This window comes from Pongo abelii, chromosome X (assembly GCF_028885655.2).
Source record: "Pongo abelii isolate AG06213 chromosome X, NHGRI_mPonAbe1-v2.0_pri, whole genome shotgun sequence".
In the NCBI taxonomy this organism is placed as follows: Eukaryota; Metazoa; Chordata; class Mammalia; order Primates; family Hominidae; genus Pongo; species Pongo abelii.
This window is the reverse complement of record NC_072008.2, coordinates 5,399,213-5,423,928: the sequence shown is the minus strand read 5'-3', so window position 1 is coordinate 5,423,928 and position 24,716 is coordinate 5,399,213. Positions and strand designations below refer to the sequence as shown.

The 24,716-nt window shown below is 37.6% G+C and overlaps 1 non-coding gene across 1 annotated transcript; it reads right to left on the bottom strand.

The window, feature by feature from the left end:
- Positions 1–24,269: 24,269 nt before the first annotated feature.
- LOC112131162 (small nucleolar RNA SNORA20) lies at positions 24,270–24,399 on the bottom strand. Its single transcript, XR_002913301.1, has one exon. It is a non-coding gene; the product is annotated as a small nucleolar RNA SNORA20 (small nucleolar RNA).
- Positions 24,400–24,716: the final 317 nt, after the last annotated feature.

Sequence of the window (24,716 nt, the reverse complement as noted above, 5' to 3'; positions counted from 1 at the left end):
TTTTAATCACAGATATCTAAAACTTCTATCCCAATTTAAGTATGCTACTATTTCCATCTATTATCTTTCTGAGTCTACCTTCATTTCAGCCATGTGTTATTATTTCCTCTTACAGCAGGTAATTTCTGATTAAATGCTGATACTGCTTAAAATAATTTTGAGAGATAAAATTTGACTTAAGATGCTATTATCTTTATCCAAAAAGAATCTATTTATTTCCTTGATCTAAGTGTCATACTGACATATTAAAAGCTGGTTTTGGCTGGGTGTGGTGACTCACACCTGTAATCCTGACACTTTGGGAGGCCAAGGTGGGTGGATCATCTGAGGTCAGGAGTTTGAGACCAGCGTGGGCAACATGGTGAAACACTGTCTCTACTAAAAATACAAAAATTAGCTGGGCGTGGTGGCAAGTGACTGTAATCCCAGCTACTTGGGAGGTTGAGGCAGGGGAATTGCTTGAACCCTGGAGGCAGAGGTTGCAGTGAGCTGAGATCATAGCAAGATTCTGTCAAAAACAACAACAACAAAAAACCTGGTTTCATTCATTGACAAGACTCATATATTTATCAACTTCTGGTTCACCTCTGCTCCCATAGCACAGTCTGTCAGAGTTTCAAAATAGAGCTTGAGATGTTCACCAGACCCTGTTCTATGACAGACCCTCATGCTCAGATTTTGTCCTTTTGCTACAAGGTAAATACCCATGGCTTTGCTGGGATCTTCAGACTCTCAGATAATGTTTGTCTTAACTGCCACTGGTGAATCATAAACACCTTGAACATTATATTAAGGTGAGATACTGAGTTGAACTCTATTGGTCTCTCAGATCCCTGCCATCTTGGTAGACATTGGATACCTTCAAAAAGAAGTTTTTTTCTTCCTCCTACAATTATAGAGAAGCTGCTCACAATTCTAGGTTGGATGCAAAATTACAGTGATTAAAATAAAAAGGAATAAGAGCAAATCTGTTTGCTCATGGGGGATTGCTGCCTGAATTCCTTCCCTATGTGGTGGGAAGGTTGCAACTTCCACCTGTTAATGCCTATCTAGAGTCCCATTTCCCCCATGCTCTCTTGCCTTCAGCTCACTCTTAAAACTTTGACTTAGAGTATACTGAGTTCCTAATAACTATAGATTTTCCTGTCTTGATATTGAGTTGATGACCTTAACGCATTATTACATATTTCTAGTACTTGTTTGTGTTTGAAATGAAAGGGAAGATTCCCTGATCAATTCAGTTCATTGTATCTAACAGAAGTTAACATGATTTTGTCCAATTTTATAGGTCTTCAAATATGTATTCAATTCGTTTCAATTTTATATATAAAAAAGTAAGTACTTTAAGATTTACTTCTGCACTAGAAGACTCAGTAATTAAACCACACATTTTGAATATCTGAGCTCATTTGACTCAATAAAGAGAAAGAAATTTTCCACAAATGTTCTCCACAGTAAATGTTCTCATGGATTTTTAGCTACTTATATTTTCTCTCTCTCTGTCTCTCCACACACACACACATACACACACACACACACATACACACACACACACTTGTATTTCTAGCTTTGCAAAATGAACAGCACAGTTGTTTTTGGCACTGGGTGAGTCTACTTAGGAGAAAGACGGTCACAGAGAAGAATCAAATGCCATCATCATTAAGAATCTAGTGACAAGATATTTGGGTAATAGTTTGTTTTGAAAGTAACTAGATAATGTGCAGAAACATAGACAAGACTATCAACTCTCCCCAATAAGTTAAAATAGAAAATAATAAATATTTTATACCTGTGTTACAGAATATACTCATTGCAAAAGGCCAGAATTGAGGCATATATCTCTGTTTCTAACATCTAAATAAATTGAAATTTGTACTGTTTATTTACTTTGAATAGCTTTGTAAAGGTTTTAATTCCTTTTTTAAAAGTTTATACAAAATAAACAACAACACTTAATGATTGGTATGGTATACTGTTTTTTTTAAATTATTGTTCTTATTATTGTTTAACCAACAATAGTTGTTTATTTGTTTGTTTTGGTTTCATTCATAAAATTTCTACAGCTTGGAATGTGTGGTGTTTGAATATTCCTGCTATGTGAGAGTCTGATGCCACAGTTTATCACAGTTTAGGTGATACATATTTGCAGACGTGTTCCTGGGTACCATCTTTTTCCCATTTCCACCTTCTCTATTACTAACAAGCAAGAAAGATATATTTTTTTCATTCACATGAATATTAAAACAACAACTAAATGAACATAAGTATTCTCAATTTAGAAAGCAATTGGAAAATTTCAGTTAGGTTATTTTCATGATAATAATAAATTGGTAGGATAGACTAACATAATTAAAACATCAAATGACAAGAAATTATCATAGATGGGATGATGGAGGTACAGAAAATACAAAAGATTAACATCTAAAAGAATTAACAAATCATGAGAATGATTAAAGGAGAAGAAACAAGAACCAAATTTTTAAATCTCCAAGAAGAAAGAAGTTGAAGAAAGGAAGAATGTTTGAAGTTGGGAAGACCCTTAGAATTGGTTTAAAGGATTATGGAGCCCGGGGCATTGAGTTCAGGAAACAAAATGGAATCATTACCTCTTAACTCAATATACTTGACTCGGTGAACAAAAGCCTTTTTCACATTTCTTCTTTTCATAAACTTTAAAGTCGCTGAGCAGGAAACAGTTGCAACCTGCTGAGAATCTTTAAAGTTTAAATAGCCTTATTCTCAGAGATGAGAACCTCTGTAGGTAAGGAAGAAGAGCTGTCAAATATGTCCTCAAGGTTTCCTGAAAATGTAAGGAAAAATAAGCACAAAGCCTTTGGTGGAAGTGATAATTCCTGCTTTCAGGTTCCCCCACAGATGAGCTAATTATCTCTGTCTTGGTGATCAAACTTGTTTAAGTATGTGTATGTTCCTCGGCCTCCCTCCTGCCCGACTCCACTGAAAAATTCTTTAATAAGACTCCCTTATTTTGTCCTTAAAAGGACAAAATTCCTGCACATGTACTACCTGAATGTACCACACTTTGTAACTTGAAAATATTTTGATTTTTTAACCATCTCCAGAATTATTTTATCTGCCCTCACTCCCCAAAAATCTGCAACTAATTAAAACACACAAAAACACTCCAAGGGTCTTTGAGTAATAATAACTATTCTTGAATCAATTTGGAATTCAAGTTTCTTTCTACCACATTTTCAACAAAATCTGAATATGCTAGTTTAAGAATGGAACAAACGATAAGCCTATTATTACAATTTACGTCACCCAGGACTTTCATTTCACTGTAAGCAGCTGTTCGTTTATTTGTGTCTTCATAAATGCCAGCCCTGAGACTTTACATCTTGAGAGATGGGGGATTACTGGTAGCATTTTTAGCATGTGAAACATTAATTAAAGCAAAGTCACATTTAGGATTACGGTGAGGAAAAAAGAGAAAGGAACCAGTTAGGCAGATAGCTAGGACAGGTCCTTGGTAGAATTCCTTTTTTTTCTAACAAAGGATCAGCCCGAAGGATCAGGCTGCAAGCTTAGATAAGGAGGCAAAGTCCACCATAAAGATGCCTTCTGTGTAACTAGCAAGGGTCATGTATACACAGTAGGCTTCAGTGAGCGCATCGCTTTCCTTTTTTGGACATAGTTATATAAGGGAATTTGCACAGGGAAGGGTGGAAATGTGGAATGTGGATTGTGGGAGGGGCGGGGGGGTGGCCTGGGGCTTGCTCGAAACATGCCTAAGAGGAGTAACACAGAACCCAACATGTCCACAATGGAGAATTCCACCCACTTACGCACGTGCAGTAAGGGAAATTAAACAACATGGAGTAACTTAGGCTAAGAGCCCGCATGCACATTAGAAGGACAGTAAGGAGCTGTCAGGAATTTGCACCTTATGCTAATGAAACACCTAGTCCTAACTTGTTATTTGCACCTTACTCGCCCCATGAGACTGTTTATAAAAGCCCTTGTATTCGACTGTGGAACAGCAACCCTCTTTTGTGCCCCCTCTCCATTGCAGATAGCTTTCTCCTTTCGCTCATTCAACTTTCACTCCAACCTCACCCTTATGTCCATGTTCCTTAATTTTATTGATCTTGAGGCAAAGAACTCTGGGTCCTACTTCAGACAAGAAAACTGAAACATTGTGGCACATTGGCAAAGCTGCTTCAGTAGTTTCAAGAAAAAGAAATAAGAGGAGTTAGTGAATTTCAAGACAGTTATAGAAAATTGAAGAGTGTGATTCCTACTGCAATCGCCCAAGTATAAGTGCAATATTATGCCGACATATAGAGAAACTCCTGAAAAATCATTATTTGATACTAAAAGAATGTAAGATGGAGATTTCAGTGAAACAAGCTATTCAAACCAATCATCCATTCTTTAGAACTCTCCACATTAGGGAAATATTAGAATTTTATATTTATTTACATTGCTCTCGGATCATTTTCTTGCTAGTTATCTTAGTTCTATACTTAATTTTTAAAAAGCTTTTCACTAGCATTGTTTATAATACAGATATGATGACATACCATCCCAACTCTGTGTTTCCCAGTGCATACAGACAATTCTTTTATTTGAAAAACTACAATTCATGCTTTGTCTTTTCTTTTCTCACATTTTATTACTTTGTCAAATTTCAAAGGTGGGGTCTTGTCCATCTATGAATATACCAATGTATATCATAATATACTAATGTCCAGAAATTAGTAGATGCTTAAGAGATTATTGTAGAATATTTTCATACTGGTGAAGCCCAGTATACTCTGAAAAACTTGTCTCATTTGACTTCACAATTCATTTAATGGATATGTATTCAGCACTTTCTGAGAGCATTCCATTAATGCAGAATAATACAATGAGCAATTAAAAAGAATCTTTTCTCTTTCTGAGTTTACATTTTAAGTCAGTATAGGCAGAGAACATTATTCCCAGTTGAGAATGTGCCTTCTGCTGGTATTTTCTCATTTCTTTCATATTGAAGCATCATCATCTTATGGTCTTCTAATTATTTCCATTTTTCTTACTCTGTGCCATCTTTCATTGTTCCTTGTTTTTGACCCACACCGACACTATTGGCCATCTTGTAACTACCCAACGGGTTCACCTTGCCTGCTGCCTAGACAGAGCTGATTTATTGAGACAGAGGAGTTGCAATGGAGAAAGAGTAATTCACACACAGCTGGCTGTGTGGGAGATGGGAGTTTTATTATTACTCAAATCAGTCTCCCAGAGCATTCGGGGATCAGAGTTTTTAAGGATAACTTGGTGGGTAGGGGCTTGGGAAGTGGGGGAAGTGCCGATTGGTCAGGTTGGAGATAGAATCACAGGGCATCAAAGTGAGCTTTTCTTGCTGTTTTCTGTTCCAGGGTGGGATCACAGAACTGGGTGAGCCAGATTACTGGTCTGGGTAGTGTCAGCTGATCCTTTGAGTGCAGGGTCTACAAAATATCTCAAGCACTGATCTTAGGTTTTACAGCAGTGATGTTATCCACAGGAGTGATTTGGGGAGTTTCAGACTCTTGCATCCAGAGGCCACATGGATCCCAACCATAATTTCTAATTTGTAGCTAATTTGTTAGTCATACAAAGGCAGACTGGTCCCCAGGCAAGAAGGGGGTCTTTTCATGAAAGGGCTATTATCACTTTTGTTTCAGAGTCAAACCATAAGCTCAATTCCTCCCCAAGGTTAGTTTGGCCTATGCCAAGGAATGAACAAGGACAGGTTAAATGTTAGAAGCAAGATGGAGTCAGTTAGGTCTGATCTCTGTCATAGCCATAATTTCCTCAGCTATAATTTTTGCAAAGGTGGTTTCAATCTCTTCTCTCCTCTCTCTGCTTCTCTTCTATATTCCCCTGGTGCTGACCTCAAAGACCCTGGTTTCCCAAACCACCTTATACCAATGGTGTCTAAACACCTAGGAGCTGCATGGATTTCAGCTCCCTTTATTCCAAACCACATTACCCCTCTGCCTACTGGACTAGCTCATAGACTTGCATCTCAAAATCACCATACACAGATTTGCAGCAATCTGCATCCCTTCAAATAAGCTCCTTTACTTTATTTCTTCACCCAGTGAAAAACCACTAGAGTCATTATTGCTCCTGCTATCTGCCAAATCTTGTGCACCCAATGATTTGGTAAATCTGCCAAGCCTCTGTCATTATCATGTGTCCCATTTTCTCATTTTCTCCCTATCCCCAACCATACACTTTGTTAAAAGCCTCATTATGACTTTCTTAGACTAAAAATTATAGTCAACTAATACATCACTCTACCTCAGCAACACAGCTTGTTTATCCAAACTTTATAGTGCCTGCCAAGCACATATGCTCATACCCTTGTTGAAAATGGCCAACTTTCAATAAGTGGCAATGATATGGACAGGAGGCAGGGAGATACTGGGTAGAAGAGGGCGGTTCTCTGATAAAGGTCCCACCCACAAGCCTGGGCCCACAGCCCTAAATGAGAACTTCACATCCCTGTTTTCCTGCCTGAATGTCACTTTTTCCAAAACCACCCTGGCCCACCACACCCCCCATCCTGTACCCATAAAAACACCAAGCACCACTGGCAGAGGAACAGAGTGATGTGGCAGAGAAGGAGAGAAAAGAAGAAGCATCTGAATGTTGAGAGGAGTTTGGCTCAGGACCGTTGGAGAGGAGTTCTGCCTGAGATGGCTGAACTCCAGGTGAAGATTCTCTTCCCACTCCATCCCCTTTCCAGCTCCCCATCCCACTGAGAGCCACCTCTATTACCCAATAAAATTTCTGAATTCACCGTCCTTCAAGTCCATGTGACCTGATTCTTCCTGAATGCTGGAAAAGGACCCAGGTACCAAGAGGGCAGGGTGTAAAATGCTGTCTCCTTGACTTTCCACTGAGCTGATTAACACTTAGCCATCTGTGGATGGTATCTGCTGAAAGAGCATTAATTGTAACATACCCCTACACGCTGCCATGTGGTCAGGGCCCAAAAACACTGCCCCCAGCCCAGGCAAGCCCCGGCTTGCCTGCATGCCCCTCCTCCAGCAGCCGAGTAAACGAGCCACACCCCTGTTGCAAGTCCCACGAAGGGGTGCAGGGAACTCTCCCATCTCAGCAATATTTGTTACTCATGAGGTCATGTATTTACTCATGTACTTCTTTACAAAATAAGCCTTGTGTATTATGGCTGGTCCAACATACAGAATAATGACGATCAGAAAGGTGAAATTAGTGAGCACCAGACAGAGCTTGGCATTTTCATCTACAATGACCATCATCTTAGTAATAGTTGGTGACAAAATTTAACTAAGCTATCAGAGATTTTGAAACATATTTCTATGTAGGGGGCTTATAATTATTTATAATAATGCTAATGTGTAAGAAAAATGACCAACCATATTTATTTAGATACACCAAGCTACTATGTGTCTCTTGTTCATTATCTAATTCTATGGAAGTCACCTCTCATCAGTCATGGTTAGACATCTCCCTGAGTGGCGTACTTCAATGTCTTTATATTAATAAAACAAAGTCACTGCAGTCACTATCTCTCATTGGGTGTCATATTAATAAAACAAAGTCACTGCAGTTACTATCTCTCATTGGGTGTCATACACTTTTATGTAAAAAAGGTGATTTAACGTTGTTTGCAAGTGGAGAATTTGCTGATTGAGCAAATCCTTCATTTACCTCTTTAAACAAAACATGTAAGATCCATGTGGTTAATATCCTAAGAAATAGAGGGAGATATTACCCAACCTTCATGAGTACTGAGAAGGTTAAAGATGATTTCTCTAATGTTTAGCACAGTGACTTGTACATAGTAGGTCTTAATAAGTTACAATACGTTCATACAAATTTTTTTCTGAGTTAGATCCTGGCTATGTTTTTCTTTATGAATTATGTTCCCCAAAAAGGTATATTTCATCTCAGGTATAACTCAGAATGATGTGCTTTGAGTATTACACGTGAATTCCTTGAGAAATGCTGTATAATATTATTTTAATTATTCATCTAAACTCTATCCTCATAATCTTGAAGGTAGAAGGGAGTGAGTTGTTAAAAAGATCAGAAGAATAATTTCAGTTGCAGGCCACAGGCATGAAATTTCAAGGATGGTCAAGTTTCAGTTTGAGTTGAGTTGGATAATTTATACTGTGATTATTCTTAAGGTCATTTTAATCACAGAGCAGTAAAGTTTGATTTGGTAATGTTTCGCAGTAAAACCACTGATGTTACAAATGGGAAAATGTTTCTGTGAAGGCCAGTAACAAAACATGATGTCTGCTCGGAGCAAGGATGGCCAGCGGGAGAGGCACTAAATGTGATAGTAAAATACTTGAAGTAGAGAATAATTCATTAAACCATGATATTTCAAAATAGAAGAGGTAGGGAACATTTTAATTTTATGCTATTATGTGCATGGTAACAAGTGAGCTTTAGAATTTAACTTGAAATGTGCTTTCTTATTCATACCTACCTGACTTAAGGAAATGGGAACTGAAGATAACTCACATTCCAAAAAGGCTATAAATTTCCCTTTAAGGCTGGAACATCTAAGTATTTAAAAGTCTAAGGCTTATAGAGAAAGATAGGGGAGCAAACTCATATTTACCTTGCTGTCCTTTCTGAAATCCATAACAATAAAAATCACAAAAGAAAAAAAATAACTCCATCTAAAATGTAATTAGGGGTTGGCCCAGAGCCCAAAGCCCAGGTTGTAAACCAGATCTGTACGGGAGCAAGATACAGACAAAATCAAAGTAGGAAGAACGCAATTCTCCCATTATCTTCTGGGGCTGGGGCTGAACATTTATTCCTACTGAAATAAGTCAAGAAAAACCTTCCCATAGGATTTTACCTCAAAAGATGAGTATTCTGGGTGACAAAGCCTACGGGAAAAGAGGAAACTGCATAAATGACCTAATTTAACCATTACATTCTCACTCTTTCCCTTCCTCACTTTCCCCTACATCTTTCAATTTCTTTATTTTTTTAAAGCAATTATTCACTATGTGTAAGGCTCTGAGTTAACCAACTCTTGGATACCAGATAGATTGATCTTCAACAGAGTATGTCAAAGTTTATGCTAGATGTTCCTAAGCTTCACTATCACATGAAGGGATCCAATTTTTCACCCCGTTACCCCAAATCAAAGCAAACTCCTCATACTCCATGGTCAATCCTTCAGCCATTCCTATTAGGTCTACCACCAAAATACTCCTCTCTCACCACTCCACGACTACCACTGCCCTTGACACAGCCAAAGCAATGCCATGTTTCATTGGAGTATCAAAAAGAACTCCTAAGCAGTCTGCTTGCTGTCAGGAAATCACCCCCACATCTTTCATTTTCACCCCTTCAATGACTATAGTCCCACCCTGATGAAATTCTGATTCCTTAGTAAGTCCTGCACAAACGCAAATTACTCAGACCTCCATATCTTTCTGTCCTTTTCATGTACCCCAATCTTCAAATCCTTCAATCTGCCCTTGTATTAGTCCATTCTCATGCTGCTAATAAAGACATACCCAAGACTGGGTAATTTATAAAGAAAAAAGAGATTTAATGGACTCACAGTTCTCATGGCTGGGGAGGCCTCACAATTATGGCCAAAGGCAAAGGAGGAGCAAAGGCATTTCTTACATGGTGGCAGGCAAGAGAGAGTGTGCAGGGGAACTGCCCTTTATAAAACTATCAGATCTCATGAGACTTACTCATTATCACTAGGAAATCACAGGAAAACCCCACCCCCATGATTCAATTACCTCTCACCAGGTCCCTCCCATGACATACTTGGAATATGGGAGCTACAATTCAAGATGAGATTTGGGTGGGGATACAGCTAAACCCTATCAGCCCTGTCAACCAATTCTGCTTACCAGCTGTGTGCAGTTGTGTCTCTAGTTTCTTATCTAGTTGTTAAGTTGGCCCATGGATATTTGACCCTGGCTTTCAGGTGAGAGGTCAATGCTGAAGTCATCAATGGGGGAGTCACTGGAGTATTATGACATTTGAATGCACGTAGCACTAACAGATCACCAGGGGTAAGTGCAGAAAGGCTAAGAAAAGGAAGTCCTTCACAAAGCAGGCAGTAATCTATATCTGATAATGGAAATCAAAATAACAATAATAGTAAATAATGATAGTATTGAATAGAACACTATGAGCATGATTCATCTGTATAACAAAACTGAATGAATGCATTATTTTTATTTCACCAGTGAGAAATTATTAACTACAGATACAGAGTAGTTAAGTCAAAAAGGCATAGCTGGTAAATGGAGGAGTTGGACTTTAATCCAAGACAGTTTCCATGGTACAGCCCCTCCCTTGCTCTGCTATAATGTCTCTCAAATATTGCTCCTACAGGCTGAATTGCTTCCGGGCGGGGCCGTAAGAGAGCAGGGTTGGCAGGTCCAGGTGGAGCCACAGGTGTCAGACATGAAAAAACCTGGAAAGATATCTCTCAAAAGGCCAATCTACGCTAGTGGTGTTACTTGCAGGAGTAATTGGGGAAGGTGCATATCTAATAACCTCCAGAACAACGGCTGGCAATCATTTATGTCTGCACCTTTGCAAGACTCAGGCTCCTCTCATCTTCGCAGCCTGATGGTTTCCCACTGGCTTTACAAAAGTGATTGAGTCTTAGGCAAGGCCTATTATCATTTAAACTATAGCCTAAATGTGTTCCAAAGTTAGCTTGGTCCCAAAACTCTGGAATATTTAAGGGAAAGGCAAGATGGTGGGGTGAGTTAGCTTGGATCTCTTTCACTGTCATAATTTTCTCACTGATTAAATTTTTGTAAAAGGGGTTTCATGAACTGGCATGGGCTTTGGGCAGAGGGACATAACTGAAGAGAAATAAAACAAGAGAGTGGAGTGTATTGTAAAAAAATAATTACAAAGCTGGACCAGGAAAGTAAATTGAGTAAACAGGAAAGTGAGGTCATTCAGAGGTGAGGGGTAATGAAAAGGTGAAATCATTGAATTGGAAGCCCTGATAGCATTAGCAGAGTTAGCTGGATGGATAAGAAGTGATATTCAGAAAAGCAGATGCATGAATTGTTGATTTAAAAAAAAAAAACAAGGCTGGGCTTGGTGGCTCATGCCTGTAATCCCAGCACTTTGGGAGGCCAAAACAGGCAGATCACGAGGTCAGGACTTCAAGACCAGTCTGGCCAACATGGTGAAACCCCATCTCTACTAAAAAATACAAAAATTTGCCGGGTGTGGTGGTGCGTGCCTATAATCCCAGCTACTCAGGAGGCTGAGGCAGGAGAATCTCTTGAACCCGGGAGGCAGAGGTTGCAGTGAGCCGAGATTGTGCCACTGTACTCCAGCCTGGGCGACAGAGTGAGACTCTGTCTCAAAAAACAAAAACAAAAAACAACAAGGCCAGGCATAGTGGCTCACGCCTGTAATCCCAGCACTTTGGGAGGCCAAGGTGGGCGGATCACAAGGTCAGGAGTTCACGACCAGCCTGGCCAACATAGTGAAACTCCATCTCTACTAAAAATACAAAAATTAGCCAGGTGTGGTGGCATGTGCCTGTAGGCCCAGCTACTTGGAAGACTGAGGCAGGAGAATTGCTTGAACCCACGAGGCGGAGGTTGCAGTGAGCCAAGACCATGTCATTACACTCTAGCCTGGATGACAGAGTGAGACTCTGTCTCAAAAAAAAACAAAAAACCACATTAACTACATTGTGTCTGTATTATTTATTCCTAATGCCTATGTTAAAGCAATAGGAGGAGTGAGAAGTTCTTGTGTGTAAAAAAAGAAAAATCTTTGAAAGTCAGAAGTTCAAAGAACTGAGAAGCCAGAATTGGCCGTTGATTATGTATGTGGAGATTACAATCATTACAAAAGATTGCAAAGGTAAAAGGTTAAAAGAAACAGAGTAAGCTTGTTTAGTCCTTTTAGGATTCTATAACAAAACACCATGGACTAGGTATCTTATAAACAACAGACATTTATTGCTCACAGTTCTGGAGGCTGGAAGTCCAAGATCAAGGCGGGGCAGATTCAGTGTTTGGTGAGAACCCATTTCCTGGTTTATAGATGGCGCCTTCTCACTGTGTCCTCACATGGTAGAAGGGGCGAGGAAGCTCTCTGGGTCGTCTTTTATGAGGGTACTCGTCCCATTCATGAGACTCCACTCTCATGACCTCCCAAAGGCCCCACCCCTACTATATTCTCACAGGTGAGTATTTCAAATTATGAATTCTGTGGTCGCAGCAACATATTAAAAATCTTTGATGAATGAGGAAAGGCCAAATGATTGCAAATTGTATAGTAACCTTTATAAAGAGGTAGTGTGTGTATAGGCTGATCGTACATGCTTTAAATTAGCTAGGTGTTATATGGTAGAAGGAAAGAAATATTGTCTAGAATTCGCATTGAAAAAAAATCCAGCACTATGGTATGTAAGGTGTTAAAGTAAAAAGAACCTACCACTTAATATGATTTCATTCCAATATTCTCAAGGGGTATCCATGTGCTGGTTATGAGAAATTCTGTACAGGCCAGTATTAATTATGAATAAAATGCAGGTGTTAATTGAGGACTCTGGAAAGCTTCAAATAGAGACTAATCACATGAGTGCCACGGGATTATCTCTTAGGATGTTACATACATATACAATTAAAATGAGTTTTTTTACTGACTCTCACCGCTTTCCTTAAAATTAAATTTTCAAGGCTGACCACTTTTCTGTCTGCTAGCTAATCAATATTTCTACAAATCTACAGCATGACCAGGTGTTCTTGACTCTAATTATTTTCCTTCCCTTTCTCTTATAAGCCTGATTTTGCTTTTGACCACTGACAACTGATCTAACATCTCTCATTTATACGTGACCCAATTATTACTATCCAGTTAGTTAAACATCTCTGAGTTATTCTTTGACAGTCTATATTTGAGATTTTAAAATATCAGTCACTGCACAAAAGTTTCTATCATGGTTGTCAACAGAGTATGTAACCTTCGATTGTTCCTTACCCAAAACTCCACCTCTTGAGTTTTCTGGTCACCTTCTTACTGCTCATCTGTGAATTTCAATTAAGGTGATTGAGCATGTTGGCTCCTAAGTCCAGAATCTGGTTGTTAGCCAAGTGTATTCTTAGAATTGATTCTGGTTTGCACATAGCCAATTATCTGTCTACACTGGTGGCAGTAGTAGAGAAATACTTTTAAATTAGTTTGTTTTGTGTATTTCATCAGTAGGTTTATGTGGCTATTTAAGGTAGCAGAGAACACAGAATTTAGTTTCAATTTGCATTTCTGTGTGTTTGCCTTCAGAATTCTGGTATCTCCTGGCATTTGAGAATATGTGGTTGAGAAGTTGTTACTGTTTTGTGTTTCAGGCCAAATAACCCTCTGTGAGTTCATGTATGTGAGTGTACTCATGCTGTTAGAGTAGGTAGTTAGGCAGACATGAGTAGCCTGGAGAGGCCCCGCTCCCCTGCTGGGAATGTCAGGTGACCATCAGGTGATGGTAAGGTGGTTGTTAAACTCTCTCTAAAACAATAATCGGTCACAGCCAGCACCAAGGAAAGGCAGTCTTCCAACAGAGAGAAAACACCTGAAGCTGGTTATCAGCAGCTTCCCAGTAAGGTCTCATGAGCTGGGCAAGAGGGCTCAAGCATGCGCACTAAAAGGCAAAATGGCAGAGGAGTTTAACATGTATACGACCTTCCTGCAGGAACATTTGACTGGTTAGGGAAAAATGCCTCAACTGAGCCTGCACACAACTTCAGCAGACATACTGTGCATGCGGATCCTCCCAAGTGCTGGCAGGGCACCGCACATGCCGACAGCCTGCCCCAAGGGAAAAATCAAGGGAGAAAAAACACAAACCCTGAAGCCATGCCAATGTATTCAACCCCAAGTCCAGGGCTGAACCGGGCACTTGGATCTCTCAAGTCACCCACTTAGCCCTCTTGCAAGTGTACTTTGCTTTCTTTACTTCCTGCTCTAAATCTTTTTAATAAACTTTCACTCCTGCTCTCAAACTTACCTTGGTTTCCCCCTCTGCCTTACACTCCTCAGCCAAATTCTTTTCTCTGAGGAGGCAAGGACTGAGTTTGCCGCAGACTCGTATGGATTTGCCACTGGTAACAATGCAACCACTTCATCTAACCGTACGCATTTCAGAGCCTGTTCCTTCTCCCAAGCTTTAGTGTTTACATTTACTCACTGTCAGCTCAATAATTATCAGGATCTACAAAATACAATTTTTATATCAAGGATAGTCTTGATATAGCATAAATCCAGAAGAAACTATTGGCCATAATAAAGCATTATACCTATAGAGGGCCTCACAACAGAAAGAAAAACAACTCTAACATTCTATGAATAATCTTGGACAAGTACATAGACAGTCTTCAACTCAAAATGGTTAGGCTGAAGATTTTTTGCCTTTACAATGGTACAAAATGGATGTGCATTCAGTAGAAACCATACTTCGAGTATCCATACAACCATTCTGTTTTTCATGTTCAGTACAGTACTCAATAAAATTACATGAATTTGTCAACACTTTATCATAAAATAGGCTTTGAGTTGGATGATGTTGCCCGATGGTAGGCTGATATAAGTGTTCTGAGCATGTTTAAGGTAGATTGGGCTAAGCTATGATGTTTGGGAGGTTAAGTGTATTGAATGCATTCTCAACTTATACATATTTTCATTACAATGGATGTATCAGGACATAAGCCCATTGTAAGTTGAGGAGCATCTTTCTAGTGTGTAATCTAAACAATTAAGTTACTAAAAATGAAGATCATGGCAGGCCCCTTGAAATAAGGGCAATGAAATTAATGACGAGAAACATACCTTTAGAAATTACATACATAATTTTTAAAATAGAGGCTCTGGTAGTCAATAAAACTAGTACTTAATAATTACTCAAATCTTGAGCCAATTCAAACCTTTACAAAAGCAGATGAAAACAAATGTCATTGTTATAATGGTCCTGGACGTAGAATGGCATGGCAGCTTCAGAATGTAATCATAAAGTACTTTTATTCTAATGCAGCTATTCCTCTGTAGCATCCAACGGCTCTCAATTATATGTATTTGGTTCCTTCATTGATCAGCATTTCCAGTAGGCAGCAATGCATCTAAATCCCACATCTCCTGCTGCTTCATCAAAATGAGTTCCCCTCGCTTCCTTTGGAATTAGACAAAAAGTTTCTATGTTATTACTTTGAAATATTTTTGAGAATAAGAATGCTATTCTTTGAATAATCTTAAAGTTAATTAATGAATTATATTATAGGTTTTCTTAAAATTTAACTGAGCAAGTATTCTGGTTGGTTTATAGTGATTGATAATGGCTCATATAAACAAGAAAAATTCAAATTTCTGAAAAAAATTGTATCCTTTATGCTTTAATTGTTTTGCTTCTTTATGATATATATAAAGGCAGTTATATATATAGATATAGTTAAATATAGTCACATATATGGTAACTATATTATTTATATATAGTTAAATATAATTACATATATGTAGTTATATATTGTTTTTGTTTTGTTTTGTGATTTAACCCATATGTCAAAAAGAAAAATGGTTCAAATATGACTTTAATTAATGGTCTTGGTTAGTAGTTTGTAAGAAAGGAATGCATATTGTACTTCAATATTTTACCCTTTTAATTTATTTAAATATTTGGTTTGCATCCCTAAGAAAAAAGATTAAAGTTCATATAACATCTGCAACCAAGTTACTCTTCGGACAAAGTAGATATATGAAATAATTCTGTTTTATACATTGTTATTGGCCTTGCCTCAATCTCATCACAATGACGAATAATGTTATCTTAATATTCTTATTTATCAGTTTGCTTTTTCCTAAAAACCTAATTTGGATTATCTATGTTGCCTATATTGGTTTATCTTAATTATACACCAATATCTCAGTCAGTAACCATTAAGATTATAAAATAATACAACTAGGTGTTTAATAAAACTAAATGATGATATGCCATGTCAACATAAGGAATATAGTTCATTGTTATACCCAAATAAAAATAAACATGCAAATGTATATAGGCAAAAGTATATTAAAACTCTTTAAAATGAGAGTTTCAAATATCACATTAAAGTCAGTTTCTTCGCTCTTCATAGAAAGAGTAAGGGATGCTATTTTATTTTTCATTTCAACAAATGAAGAAACACAATTTTAAAGCCCATAATTTAAATAAAGAGATTATACTAAGTAAGCCAAAGAGACTCACCTGTTTATTTACCAAAGCAAAGGAAATTTAGAGAAAAACAGAAAAGATGAAAAATAAAGAGAAGAATAAAGAGAATGAAGGGGCCCAACATAAAGATTTTATAAGAGGGCCAGGCACAGTGCCCCATGCTTACAGTTCTAGCACTTTGGGAAGCCGAGGTGGACTGGACCCTTGAGTCCAGGAGTTTGAGACCAGCCTGAGCAACATGGCAAAACCCTGTCTCCACAAAAAATACAAAAATTAGCCCCATGCATTTTTGGTGGTGTGCACCCGTGGTCCCAGCTACTTGGAAGGCTGAAGTGAGAGGATCATTTGAGCCTGGGGAGGTTGAGGCTACAGCGAGCTATGATCACACCACTGCTCTCAGCCTGAGTAACCGAGCAAGACCTTGTCTCAAAACAAGCAAGCAAACAAACAAACAAAGATTCTGTAAGAAAAGAGGAACAAGAGGAGGGAAAAGATGTTCAGAGACACATCTCAAAAGAAAAATCACACGTAATTAAAACAGAAAGACATCTTTAAAGGAAAAAAATGGCAAAAATCATTGTGAGCATATCATTTCTAAAAATAAATAAACATGAAACAGAAACATATTAAGAGACAAGTTGTCAGATCATTGCCTGTACAAGATAAAAATTTATTAAATATTCAAGGTATAGATTTAAGGAGAGAGATCAGTGTTTGGTGTGTAGCTAGTAAGATTTCTAGACAGGCAAGTAATCGGGTTTTAGATACTATTTGAAAGGATTAAATTCAACTGCCTGTTGAGAATGGTTAGAAAAAAATAAGAAAATGAATACTCAGGCGTCTATGGAGAACATGAAAGTTTCAGAGAGGGTAAAAGAAAGTATCCACAATAGGCCTCGAGAAGAAATATGCAAAAATGTCAGATAAAAACCAAAATTGTGTTGTCTAACAAAAGCCTGTGTTTCAAAACCTATAAGTAGTGTCATGTATCTTAGGGCTATAAGGTCATGTGACTAAGTAACTTTTGGGGGAACAAACACAAGCTAACTAAATCCAAGGAACGACCTCTGGTAAATTCTGGTAAACATGGCAGAGAGGTTCTGCCTGATACACATTATATATTCCTGAGATTTTCATAGCATAACTTTTGTTTTTACATTATGTTTTTGAGAAGAGGCTAGAGAAAGAAAATAATTTCAGCAGATCCCACCAAACACATTAAAATATACTTTTTTCTGATGTTGATTTTCTGAACCAGCTCAATGTTCTTCCAACAAAATGCATAATTCCAGAAAATGTCTTACTTATCCACATGTACTGTACACAACAGACTTCAAGACTTGCCCAGATCTTCCTGAAACTTTAGATGAAACAAAGGTAGAATGTCAAGTTTTCTTGCTCCATAAAAACAACTAAGATCTGACCTACTCTCCAATATGCTGCAAGCTCATGAGAGGCATAAAAGAAATAGACAAATCTATTGTGAAAGACTCGAATGCCATCCATGTTTAAAACATAAGGCATGTGACAGACACTTGTAAATTAAAAACCATCACAGACATTTATGTTGTGATTTGTTTTCCTCTATAGTGTTAAATTTCAATGTGCAACTCTGGAACTGAAATGAATTAGGCAACATTTAAAGTATAAGTCTCTGCCAATAATGCTTAAAATATGTGCTTTAGAATAGTGTTGATTTAATTTATATGATGAATTTTTTTCTTTAAATTTAATTATTTTTGTGGTCTAGGGCTTCACTCTCTTACTCATGTTAAGGTATGAGAAAAGATGTATGCATGAGCCAATGAGATAATTTCCATGACAGAAAATCAACATTGCCAATAACTACACGGTGGCAGGGGTATGAAATAGAAAAGGAGAGTTGACAATATCCTTTGAATATCTATGAGACTTGAAAGAGAAAGAATTTCATTATTCTTTTCACTGACAGACAAGTAGACATGTTAATGTGAATAAAAGGTGATATTTTACAATTCTATTCTGCTTTGTCTATTGGGATAACTTCTTCAGGAAATTAACTTGTATTTCTTGGGAAATTGAGTTATCTAATCCAACTTTGAGTCTTAAGAGATAATGAGTTATATATATATTTTTAAATAATGAATTAGCTCAACAATCATAAAGTTTTTTTTGGTTCAATATTTGATGGTACCATAATCCTAATATTAAAACCCTCACTTAAAATTTATAATTCTTAAAATATCAGTAACACATTTGTTAAGGAAGACTGAATGAACAATTTATGCTAGTGTAACTTTTATTGGGCTTACATGAAGACTTAAATCTGGAAACAAAGATTTCTAGACATACAAATATTATAGGTTAGAATGCTAATGTTGCCCATTATTTACACAAAACTGTCTTGTCTCTGGGAAAATTGCTGAACTGACATATCATTCTTCTAGACAAGTAATTGTCGCTGGTGAAGAATGAAGGGCTCTTGGAATTCATATGCCCTATTAATTCCAGGGCATAAAGGGATTTCTACTAGTAATCAATCAACTATGCAAAATTATCCAAAGTAAAATAAAATTTAAATTTAAGTTAGCTTTTAATTTAATAAAAATAGAGAGTATATTAGTCATGATCCACTCAGAAAAACAGAACTCACACAAACTTGCTAGGCACAGTGGCTCATACGTGTAATCCCAACATTTGGGAGGCCGAGGTGTGTGAATCGCTTGAAGTCAGGAGTTTGAGGTCAGGCTGGCCAACATGGTGAAACCCTATCTCTACTACAAATACAAAAACTAGCTGGGTGTGGTAGTGCACGCTTGTAATCCCAGCTACTTGGGAGGCTGAAGCATGAGAATCACTTGAACCCAGGAGGCATAGGTTGCAATGAGCCAAGACAGCGCCACTGCACTCCAGCCAGGGCAACAAAGTGAGACTCCATCTCGAAAAACAAACAAACAACAAAAAACCCCAGAACTCACACAAGCTAATCTAACAGAATCATTACATAAAATTTATGGAAGGGGGTTGTTTTGGGCTGACCTCCTACACCAGGTCCCAACAGACCAGATTAAAATGGAGTCCCTCATGCTAAGTGCCAAATAACAAAAGTGAAATTTTAGGGAAGCCGGAAAATCCCAAACCAATTAGTTTTGCTCAAGCATAGGAAAGTCACAGCAACTAATCAGAAAGGGCCCAGATAACCTGAGTCAGCGTAAGTCCTCTCTGCTTTAAACCTTACAGGAAAAATGACCTGAAGTAACCTGATGTTTACTGATCTACTTCTTTTGATTATTATTATTTTGAGACAGAGTCTCACTCTGTCACCCAGGCTGAAGTGCAATGGCGAAATCTCGGCTCACTGCATCCTCCGCCTCCCAGGTTCAAGAGATTCTCCTGCCTCAGCCTCCCAAGTAGCTGGGATTACAGGCATGTGCCACCACGCCCAGCTAATTTTTTTGTTTTTAGTAGAGATGGGGTTTTGCCATGTTGGTCAGGTGATCCGCCCACTTTGGCCTCCCAAAGTGCTGGGATTACAGGTGTGAGCCACCACGCCTGACCCAAAATTAATTTTAATAACACACCAAACACACACATACACACATCAATTATACGTGTTTTTTAAATGCTTACATCTAGATAGTGTGAGAAAAAAGGGAATTTGTTTCCATCAATAATGTTTTAAAATACATTTTGTTTTCTTTAGGAACTCTCGTTGTTAGCATTCTCATATATGCCAACCTGATGAAGGCAAACACGAATTGTGGAATGAACAACAAATCTTCAATTCATGGACTGCAAAAAATAATAATAAAAAAAGAATTAGCAGGCTAAATCTTTTAAATCCGAGACACAGGAACTAACTGGCCCTCAACTAATGCACAATGCTCCAATCTGGGGAAATTGAGCTTCCATTTTCACAGCCTTATGAAGTGAGTGCAAGGGAAAGAACATAAAGTCCCACACTTAGTCAATGTAGCGCATCTAATACAAAACTCTCACAAATGTGGACCTCTAAAGCATTTCAACTTCAGGGAAGGGTGAATTAGAAATGTGCCCTCTCACAAAGATAGCAAAGAAAATTGCCTATCTTCAATCTTGGCTCTCAATAGAAGGGATAAATAATCTACCCTTGAAAGCTCATAACCACCAGGCAGTACATTTTTAGCCTGAATAGACAATTCCTCTGCGGCCCTAGAATTTTTATACATAAATTAATTTTTATTTATTATTATTTTTTTTGAGACAGGGCCTCACTCTGTTGCCCGGGGTGGAGTGTAGTGGCATGATCTCAGCTCACTGCAACCTCCACCTCCTGGGTTCAAGCAATTCTCCTGCCTCAGCCACCCGAGTAGCTGGGACTACAGGCATGTGCCACCATGCCCAGCTAAGTTTTGTATTTTTGGTAGAGATGGGGTTTCACCCCGTCGTCCAGGCTGGTCTCGAATCCCTGACCCCAGGTGATCCACCTGTCTCAGCCTCCCAAAGTGCTGGGATTACAGGTATGAGCCACCATGCCCGGCCAAATTAATTTAAAGTAACCTCACACTTTGTGTCCCCAGCCCCTGTGTCAGATGCAAACTCATATGCTCCTATAGGCTTTGACACAATCCCACAGAAACAATTGAAAGACAAATCATAGGCTATCATGCCAAAAAATCGTGAAATGCACACAAAACAAAGGCACCAGGAGGGAGAGACTTCAGGGATAATAACCAAATGCACAGTCTTCAAATACTTGCATAAATACACACTGATTTTTTTTAAATGCATATGTGATACCAAGAAACTCCATTGATCGTGATTATAATTTGAAGCCATTACAATTTTTAAAATCTTGATACATTATGGTGCATATCCACTTAGAGTGTTAAACTGGATGTAACAAAAGCTGCGTACATGAAATCCAGTTTGTCATGGGAAGCCTCCAGTAGATTTTAATTTGGACATACAGGAATCCAGCATTTAACTTTGTTCTTAATTTTTTGCTTTTATTTTATTATTGATGTTTTCTATTATAAAAGTAGCTATTGTTGGCAAATTTATATCAATATCCCTATCATTTTCCCTTAATGTGCTATACAATATTATTTTTTATACAGGTGAGCACGGGTAATTGTGTCAGGTTGTTTTATTGCTGCTGTAAGAAGTTGCCACGAGCCTGATGGTTTAAAACAACACAAATTTATTTCTTTACAGATATAGGAGCCAGAAATAGGCCTCACTGGGCTAACACCACGGTGTCCACAGAACTTCATGAGGCTCTAGGGGAGAATTCACTTCCTTCTGTTGTTGATTTTGTGTGTGTGTGTTTTAACTGTGTGGAAATAAAATCTCAAGAAGGGTACTATAGAATAGGTTGTACTGAGTAATAGAAAAATTTAATAACCTCACAAATTGAGCTGAGGAATTGTCCCAAAACATATAAACATACACATTGTGTGTGTGTGTGTGTGTACACATTTTAGAAGCTTCATATACTTTATACATTATATATACTTTACATATATTAGATATTATATATATTTGATATATATGTATATAATTTATATAAAATATATACTTTATATATAATATATATTATGTGAAAAAATATATCATACATTTTAGTAGACATGATATTTATATCCAGATTTTTGAACACATTTTTTAGGGAAAATTATAAAGGAAAAATGATATGCTGTATCAAAGGAAATAATAATTGACCATTTCTCATAACTGGGGAAAGACAGGTGTTCTACCAAGAGTGCTCAATTGGAACTGTGCAAGTTAAAAAAAAATTCAAAGGAAAAAGCAAATCCAACCAGTTGGGCATAATTTTGTGAAACTTCATTAAATCAGGAATAAAGAAGAAAACCCTTAAGCTTCCAGAGTAAACATCACACACACACACACACACACACACACACACACAAACCCCTATACTACATCCAAGTGAACAATAATCTCATTGAGATTAGAATTATTTCTTATATATTTTAGTGGAAATAAACTTCATATCACTACTGTAAACAGTAATCTCTCTACCTTGCCGTAAATAGAAATTAACAAAAAATATACTATCTTCTTTATTTTTAAAAATGCTTTATCAAATATTTGTAAGATCAAGGAAATAACCATCCAGCGCACACACATCATGCCATGGAATTGTGTACCTATCATTCTCTCAATTTGTACACAATTTTGCTCCACAGACATATATTCATTGTATAATTTTTTAGTGGTCTTAACGGCACATGATTGGGGTCACATTGCATACCCTCTTGTGGAACTTGATTTTCTCCATAAGCTTTGTCTATGAGACACACGCAGACTTATAGATGTAGTTATGCTTCATTTCTCTTTATTGCATCACTATGTCACAAGCTTATTTTTAGGATGATGGTATATCCTAGGTTCCCCCATAGATACCCCATTTACACACAGTTTAGTTACTGTTAATGTCCCACCTATTAACAGATGTGTTGAACCTGCCTTCGCAAGTTATTGTCAGTGAGAAAATTATAACAGTATGCTAAGCCAACCCAATCCCCATCTTGCCTTTCCCTTAATTATTCCTGGGCTATTGGGCCAAATTAACTTTGGAAGACACTTAGGCTACAGTTTAAATGATAATAAGCCTTGCCCCAACCCACTTTTGTAAAGCTGACGGGAGGCCATCAGCCCGGGGAGAGGAGAGGAGCTTGAGTCCTGCAGACATAAAAGATTGTCAGCCATTATTCCAAAGGTTGTAAGATACACAACTTCCGCAATTACTCCTGCAAATAAAACACTATTACAGATTGGCCTTTTGAGATATCTTTCCAGGATTTTTGCATTTCAGACGCCCATGGCTCCACATGGACCAACAACCCCGCTTCTGTGGCCCCACCCAGAAGTAATTTGGCCAGACAGGAGGACAGCTTCAATACGCTATGATTTCATCTCCACCCCAACCAATCAGCAGCAGGCTCCTGTTACATGGCCACCCCCAGCCATTCACCCAAACTGCCCTTGAAAAAACCCTAACCTAGGATCTTTGAATGAGATGATTTGCACAGGACTCCATCTCCCGCGTGGCATGGCCAGGCTTGTGTCTATTAAACTCTTTCTCTACTACAAAGTCATGGTCTTTCTTTCTGCAGTGGGCAGGAAGAACCTCTCAGGTGGTTACAAGGTGAGTTCTACCCATTTTAAGGCTATCATCAACGATGTTGATAAGAACATAATTCTACATGTCTCTTTAGGGAACATAGCCAGAAGGCAAAAGAATGGGTTTAGGATATATTTTACTTTTCAGATCATGAATACCAAATTGTTCCACAAAGATATCACAACAAAACACACACTGACTCACAGTATGTGAGTTTCTGTTGTCTTCAAGAGAGATTTCATACCTATTGTCAGATTTCTAAATATTTGCAATCTCACAAGTGTAAAATGTTAAGGTTTTACAGTTTAGTTTTTATTTTTCAAGTTACAAATGAGGTTGATTGTATTTTGTTTGTTGGTCATAAATATGTTATTGTCTTTGAAATGTAGCATTGAAACTCAAATACTATTTTATGGCTTTTTACAATAGAGTTTTGAAGTGTTTAATGTATTTCAGATATGTACCCTTTGATGTTTATGTCTAGGCTAGTCAAACTATTTATAACCCAAAAGAAACATATTTGAAAGTGAAAGGATACACTATTATTTCTGAACAAACTGGGACACATGGAAGCCTAAATCTTTGTTGCAAATATCAGCTGTTAATGACTAGCATTTCAAGTTTTAATATAAAAACTTAATCATTTTATTTACTTCTTTATATTTATTTTTATTCTTTATTTAAGAAACATTTGGCTGGGCACAGTGGCTCATGCCTGTAGTCCCACCTACTGAGGAGGCTGAGGCAGGAGGCTCACTTGAGCCCAAGAGGTAGAGGCTGCAGTGAGCCATGACTTTGCTACTGAACTCCAGTCTGGGCAACAGAGCCAGACCCTGTCTCTTAAAAAAAAAAAAAAAAATATATATATATATATATATATATATACACACACATAAATATATATGTAATACATTTTTATATATATAAATATATGTTATATATATATATAAGATATGTATAGTCCATGCAGAAGAGGTGAAAATAGTTACTCATGTCAATTTACAATGGCCCAATATTATTTTTTCCCATAAGTATAACTGGTCATATCATTGTGAGACTATACCAGCAAATAAATGGGAAGGCACAAGAACTTTTTTTAATATCTCTCTAGAAGTGAATTTTTGAGATGTGAAATTGGGCTTTTTCCTAGTATCCCAGCACTACTTGATAAATAATCTCTCTTTTCCCCACTGTTTGGTAATCACATTTCTCTCATACAAATGTTTTTATGTTTCCTAGTTCTAGTTCTAATCACTCCCATTTGAGCCATTAATATTTAATCCCTCTGTATTCACCTTACTGTTTTCATTACTACAATTTCTGGAACCCTTGGCACACTTTTGGACAAATTCTGATCTCTGCATTCACCTTCAGAAGACTGTTTTCTGTTCCTGTTTC